General features: G+C 38.3%; 2 pseudogenes; one reads left to right on the plus strand and one right to left on the minus strand.

Annotated features, from left to right (window-relative positions):
- LOC137712223 (multiple C2 domain and transmembrane region protein 7 pseudogene) lies at window positions 1-2,012 on the minus strand (annotated as a pseudogene).
- Window positions 2,013-3,993: 1,981 nt separating this feature from the next.
- On the plus strand, window positions 3,994-6,865 carry LOC148691246 (uncharacterized; annotated as a pseudogene).
- Window positions 6,866-7,398: the final 533 nt, after the last annotated feature.

A 7,398-nucleotide genomic window follows, 5' to 3' on the forward strand; every position in this document is an offset into this window, starting at 1 on the left:
CTAGGGTTTCTTTTTTGTTTTTTTTTCTTTTTCAAACTGGCTCTGGTGCCAAGAAGAGAATGCTTTGAATTTTGGACTTAGGTTATTAACGAGGGTTCTTGTTCGGACCCATTTATGACCATACTTTGCCACACAGTATGTATCTGATGTGCCATTTTCATTGCGCATTTTCATTGGGTGAAGCCCTGATGCATTCAAGATTCCGAGCTCTAGTACCCTAATTGATGGCCTCTAAAGCTGCTTTGCAGTAGGGCTTGAATCACTGCTGTAATGAGTTGACTCATCAAGAACATGATAACCTCAATCAAGACAAACTCGAAGAAGAAGGCGACTTGAGAACTTGTCCCTTTTCAATTGATCTATATCGACAACAATTGGCTTTTCTAGATTAAACCATAAGGAAGGGTCATACGATCATCATCATGCCTATCTACTACATTTAGTGGTAATATGACTCTCCGAATAATTTCATCTCTTCCAGGGTTTACATGATCCTCAACCAAAATGATAAGATGATCTTCAAAGGGTTCGGAAGTGACAAACAAAAGATCTTCATTCCAAAAAGGGTTTAGATTTCGAGCCTGAAGTGTCTTTGTTTTCAAAACCTGGTTTCCAAGCTATATATACCTTGACATATGACTCCGGGAAACGATTATTCTCTGCTACAAAAAGGTCTTGTGCCTCGATCAAATTATTATGCACATACCACAACCTTAGTGCATCATAGACCTTCGAACGTATTGATGTGGAGGCAACTGGTGTGCTATCAACAGGAGTAGCTGCATAAAAAATGCCATGCATCAGAAAAGGCCTCATCTGCTTGCATTCCAATTCAGACTGCGAGCATCAGCTCATTCTTAATCTTTTCTCCTTTCTAGCAAGTACCATTCGGGAGCTAGAGGACCATCTGGTGGGACACTCATCGGCACCTCATTGATGTCGAATCTTACAAGCCCCACCAAATCATCTTTAATTAGATTGTTTTCCTTAATCACAACTTCTAATACATATGCTTGCATTCGATCTTTTGAGAAGGCAAAAAACTGATTTCATACAGGATTTTGCTGCTTCTCAAAGTGCTTTGTAATCCCTCTGTAGTTTCCAATTTTGACTTCAACAAACAGATCAAGACTCCTTGTGACATCCATAGCAGGAAGCTCGCGAGCCTTGACAACCCTTACATATAGAAAATACATGCGTTCCACGAGGTCATAGGTGTTTGTAGTCTTGTCTCCGTGAATAACGTGGCCACAAACAACTCTTCCACCTCCAAGGTAAGGGCTAGTCTCTTTTAGTGCAAAATCAACCGGTTGTGATGATGCAACAGAGTGCATGTGAACCAGCTTTGTAGGCTGCGGTTGTTCCTGTTTCATTTTATTAGCTTCATACTTGGGCACATAATGCTCATCCGGTGCAAAAGAAGCATGATTCTGTTGTTGTTAGTCATGACTTGAATGAGGAAGACGATGAAAGCTGTGTCTTGTTCCAGCTCTCTCATTTCGCAAAGCGTTCATGACAGGATTTGAAATTGCTTCGGTGTGTCCATGAGCTGTGCTTGGATATGCATTTGCGAGGGATTCGGCACTAGGGACTGGACTGTAAGACTTGATTGACGGATCATCAGTAACATACACCTTGAGGCCAAGCTTTCCTCTTACATGTGAAAAGATGCTGCGCTTTTCCAAGGGGTAATGCAAGACAACATCATCGGAATAGGGGACAAATGAGTTCCCGGTGAGGCTAATCTTTCCAAGGAAGGACCTGGAGTAGGTAGCTTTGACATTATTGTTGACATAGACCTCCAGTGTAAGATAATGCAGGTTTGAAAGATCAGAAATGTTGAAATAGAAGCTCTCATTCCAAACGGGGTTTAGATCCTTTTCTTTGATAGTGGTGCGGAACCTCTGGCCGTCAAAGTAAAGCTCGGCAAAGGCATTGGATGAACCTTCCCTGTCTTTAGGCAAAAGATTGTGCGCGCTATCCATATCTACCCCGAGCTTAAGATTGTTCATCACAGTAAGAGAACAAAATCGAAAATAACTACAGGTACCTACAGAGAACAATATAAGTTTAGACACTGATATAGATGTGTAATTGCAAGCACTGCACGAATAAATTTAAGAAACCGAGATGCAAATAATCAAGATTTCGGAACTAAAGTGCTTAACTTGTACAAAGGTAGAATCAATGGCAAAAAATTAAGCAAAAATACGACTGACAGAGTGTAGAACATCTTGTTTTAACTTCTGCATATTTTACTGGACTAAAAATTTTAATTACTGCCAGAAAGATTAAGCTAAAACGATTTAATCAAATCCCAAAACTATTTGTTGGCTATTTAAATCTGCTAAATTGCAACAAAAAGGGGGACTTAAATTAAACAAGTCATATGGATTGGATTGGGAAAGCAAACAAAGTCAGCAACTTTTTATTAGAGCATGTGCAGTAGGATTTTAAACCCAAATTAAATAAACAAATTCAGAACAAAAAATAAAGCAACCCTAATGAGATCCAAAAAGCTCGCTTAATACACACAAGCTTTTCGCTGAATATCGACCACTTAAAAAAGAGGTATTTGTTGGTTTGTCTATGAACTCGTACATAGATGTCAATTTCCTCTTAAATTTTAATTTTAGCCAATTTTTCCCTTGAACTTTTATAATTAATCAAAATTAAACAAACCATGAACAAACCAACACATATTCCCTTATAAAGTGTCAGGAACCAAACAGGGAGAATAGGCTAAAATTAAATTAAGTTCAGGAGGGAAACTGACAGCTCTATACAAGTTCAGGAGACAAATTGACAAATATGTCCTTCAAAAATGTCAAGAGAGTATAAAAAGTTATCAAGAAAATGCTGGAAATGTAACAATATAATATAAGTCCAGATAATTAAATATTTGCAAGACGTGAGGTATATGGTTCAACTATTTTCCTTCCCTTTCTCAGGAACCAAACGGAATCCACTGAGAAAACCCATAATATTTCTTAGAGAGTTGTAAAGTCCTCATTTTTCTTACACACCGAAGCAGAACAGTAAAATATAGAATTAAGGGGCCTAAAACTGAAAATGCAGGTAAAACTTTCTGACTTAATTTCTCAACACACGCACTTTGACAAACCAAAATAAAAATACATAAAAAAATTACAAGCAGAGAAGCAAAAGTAGAATTTAACAAAGCTAGAAGCTTTTTAATACCAACATATAATATTAAAGAGTGGAAACTTTCAGAGTTTGTACCTTGATTATGTAACCTTCTTTGGAGCTAAATACAGCTGCTTTCAGATTTTGGCCATTTTCTTTCCAAAGTTCTGAGAGAGGAAGAGGATGACAATGCGGCAAGGTTTGAGAGATTTAGAAAGAGAGAGAGAGAGAGAGATGAAAATAACGTGGGATTTGCTTTAGTTAGGAGGGAGTGATATAAAAAAAAATAGGTTAAAGTACAAAAAAACTACCTTAACTATTGATGTCACGACACTTTCATACTTCATCTTTTTAAAATGACAATGTTATACCCCATCTTACGAATTTGTGCCAATGTCATAACTCCGTCAGTTTTTCTGTTAATTTTTCTGTTAAGTGCAGACGTGGCTAGATACTGGGGCCACTCACTAATCCAATTGGATTCAAATATAATTAAATATATTTTTTAATAATTAAAAATTAAAGAATTAAAAATAATTTTTTTTTAATATAAAATTGTGGATCCACCCTCTCTCTCCTCTCTCTCTGGAAACCCACCTGCATCCCCTAAACCCTCCCACCCTTCCCACGCATCCCCCCCAACCTTCCTCCCCCTCACCCTTTCTTCCCCCCGCTCCCATCTTCTATACGCAACCTCTCCCTCCAAAAACTCTCCCATCTAGAGCCCTTCGACCTCTCCGTCTCCTACCTCTACTTCGCCACTTTCCCGCCCCACCGCCCCTCCCTCTCAATCACCTGTCTCGCCGTCAACCACAACCTTTTCTACGCCGTATCGGGCCGTGAGAAATGCCTCTGGATCTTCGCTGCGTCGAGTCGGTCAAGGCGCATGAGGACGCTATGAATGCGTTAGCAGTGTCGAAATACGGGACGTTGTACACCGGGTTAACGAATTGTTGGATCTGGGTGTGGTCCAAACTGTTCGGGGAAGATGGAGAAGACGGGAGCGGGGTGAGATCTAGGTTGGGTGGTTCTAGTTTTGAGTTTGGAGCAGGGTGGGATCTGGGTTGGGTGGTTCTGGTTTTGAGTTTGGGGAAGACGGGAAGTGAGGGGAAGAAAGGGTGAGGGGGATGAAGGTTGGGGGGGGATGGGTGGGAAGGGTTTGAGGGATGCAGGTGGGTGTCCACATAGAGAGAGAAAAGAGAGGCGAGAGAGAGAGAGGGTGGTGGAGGAAGGTTGGGGGGGACGGGTGGGAAGGGGATGGGGAGGGGGGTCGGGTGGGAAGGGGTTTTAGGGATGGAGAGAAGAGAGAGAGGCGAGAGAGATGGGGGAGAGAGAGATTTAATATAATTTTTTTTAATTTTTAATTATTAAAAAATATATTTAATTATATTTTAATCCAGTTGGATTAGTGAGTGGTCCCCATATCTAACCACGTCAGCATTTAACAAAAAAATTGACAGAAAAACTGACAGAGGTATGACATTGACACAAATTCGTAAGATGAGGTATGACATTGTCATTTGAAAAAGATGAGGTATAAAAGTGTCGTGACACCAATAGTTGAGATAGTTTTTTGTACTTTACCCAAAAAAATATAAATATTGTGTGTTTCTATAGAGTGGCGAGTGAGAGAAAAAAATGTGGGTGTTGTTACTTGTCTTTCTCTTCCAGTTCGCAACTCCTTTTGTCCGTATTATTTTCTTCGTCTTCTCAATTTGGTGTTTCTCATTCGTTTCTAAGAGTAGCTCTAGCGTGTGCTGAAGCCAGAGAAACAGGCCCATGAACAGTGGTAGAGAGCCCGAGCTAGCAAGCCTAGCGTGTGCTGGCGAAGGAGCCCGAAGGCATCGTGACGCACGATTGACGTCGCCCAAACATCAGCCCCTTTTTTATTTTTTTCTATCAGGCGAGTGGACCTCAAGCGCGTGTATGCGCGCATCGGCCGACAGGATTTCCGTAACTAGGGCTTGCGACGCACTGAGACAATGTTACCGTTGGGAAGCCACGTGGCTTCCCTGAGTCCGTTGGATTTCAACCGCAACAATTTGTGGACCGTTAGATTTCCAACGGTAATAATAATTTAAAAACCTTATTTGATTTCAACCGTTAGATCTAAGATCAACGGTCCACGTTATTCACCTTTATAAATTAAAAAAAATAGTTTAAAAATCAGAAATCTTACTATTATGCCACGTGGCACAATCTGGAGTGTTGGAATTCAAATTTTTTTAATCCAACGACATAGATTAATTAGGTGAATAAAAATTTAAAAAAAATGTAAAAAATTAATAAAAATCAGAAAAAAAAAATTTGAAATTTAAAAAAAAAAAAAAAAAAATTGATTTTACTTTTCTATAAATATCTTCTCATTATCTTCTACCTTACACCACAATTTCATATTTTCTCAACTACTTTCAACCACATTCCTATCTTTCTCTCAAAGTTTCAATCCAATTTTTTTCCAACAAAATGACTACTGATGCAGGTACGAATTGGACGCTTATTGAAGATGTTGCGTTGTGTACTAGTTAGGTTGAAGTTACTCATGATCCAATTACGGGTAATGAGATGCAATTGCGAGAAATGTGGAGTCTTATTCATACCAATTTTCTTGAGAAAAATTGTGGGAAAAGAACCAAAGAATCGATGTCTAGTCATTGGAAATTACTTAGCCAATCGTTTACTACGTGGAGAGACGCCTTGGCACAAGCTAGTGGTAATCTTCGAAGTAGGGAAAATTTAGCGGATCGGGTAACAATATATTATTTATTTGTTTATGCTATACCCAAATTTACATTATAATTATTTGTTTGTATTATTTATTTGTTAGCTACTTTGATTATAATTATTTGTTTGTATTATTTATTTGTTAGCTACTTTGATTATAATTATTTGTTCGTATTATTTATTTGTTACCTACTTTCATTATAATTATTTCTTTGTATTATTTATTTGTTACCTAGTTTCATTGCTGATTGATTTCTTCTCCCACATTGTGTAGGAACTTTAAGCACAAGCTTGGTATAATGCCAAAACCAAAAGTAAAAACAAATCATTCAACCGGTGGGAATGTTGGAATATTGTCAAAGATTGTTCTAAATTCAAAGTTATGCCTGTTGGTCCCGAAGTTTTCATGAACAACACCTCTTTACACTCTACGCCCAATCATTCCTCCCATGTTCATGAAGACGACGCATAAGAATTGCCTGAAACGCTGACCCCTGAACAAGCGTCGAGGTCGACCCGTTATCCAATTAGGCCTCAAGGTAAGAAGGTTTCAAAGAGAAAAGGGAGTGCTTCCAAGAATAATTATGCAAAGTATATGGAAGAACTTGCTTGCCAAGGTGAATTGAGTTTGGCGTGAGAAATGGTTAAATTTGAGGCTGATAAGGCTAAAGAGGAGGCAAAAGCTGCAGCTATTGAGAGAGAATTTGAAGCTAATGAGAGAGAAAGAGGGCTACTTAGGCAAGAAAGGGAACAAGTTAGAGAAAAAAGAATGGCTCAACGAGATCGTGACATTATGAACACACCTTTTGAAGGGAAGTCTCCAAATTCTAAATATTTTTGGAACTTGGAAAAAGCGGACTTGGTGCGAAGGAGGCGTGCAAGAGAAGCGAAAGCTAGAGGAGATGGTCCTAGCACGACAAGAGAAGATTATCCTAGCACCACAAATTGGGTAAGTGATGATGAAAAGAGTACTTTTTGTAATCGGAGCCCATAATTTTCCAATCACTTCGGGTTGTAATTTATTATTTATTGAATAGAGTACTTTATGTTGTTTCCAATTTATTGAATTTAGTACTTTATTTAAAGTGAGAGCAAATTTATTTAATTTGGTAGTTTATTTATACTAAGAGAATCTTTATTCAAATGACATAAAACACACCAAATAAAATTACATAAACATACCAAATAATAAAAAACTCACTAAATGAACTAAAAAAAGCACACCAAATAAAACTAAAAAAACACACCAAATAAAATTACATAAACATACCAAATAATAAAAAACACACCAAATAAAATTAAATAAACACACCAAATAAAAACAAACACATTAAATGAACTTAAGTATCTTGAGCTTGTTTCAATTCCCACTGGTGCTTTATCAAGTCAATTTCCGGGCATTGTGCATATATGGCCTTTGAAGTGCAGTATATCGTTGAATGACCCCTTCATTGTAACGTTCATCCCTTTTTAATGGCTCGTGTTGCACGAGTTCTTCGGTGGCATCATGAGCACAATATATTTGTG

The sequence above is a fragment of the Pyrus communis genome, chromosome 14 (assembly GCF_041283825.1).
Source record: "Pyrus communis isolate YQ-2024b chromosome 14, ASM4128382v1, whole genome shotgun sequence".
Taxonomy (NCBI): domain Eukaryota; kingdom Viridiplantae; phylum Streptophyta; class Magnoliopsida; order Rosales; family Rosaceae; genus Pyrus; species Pyrus communis.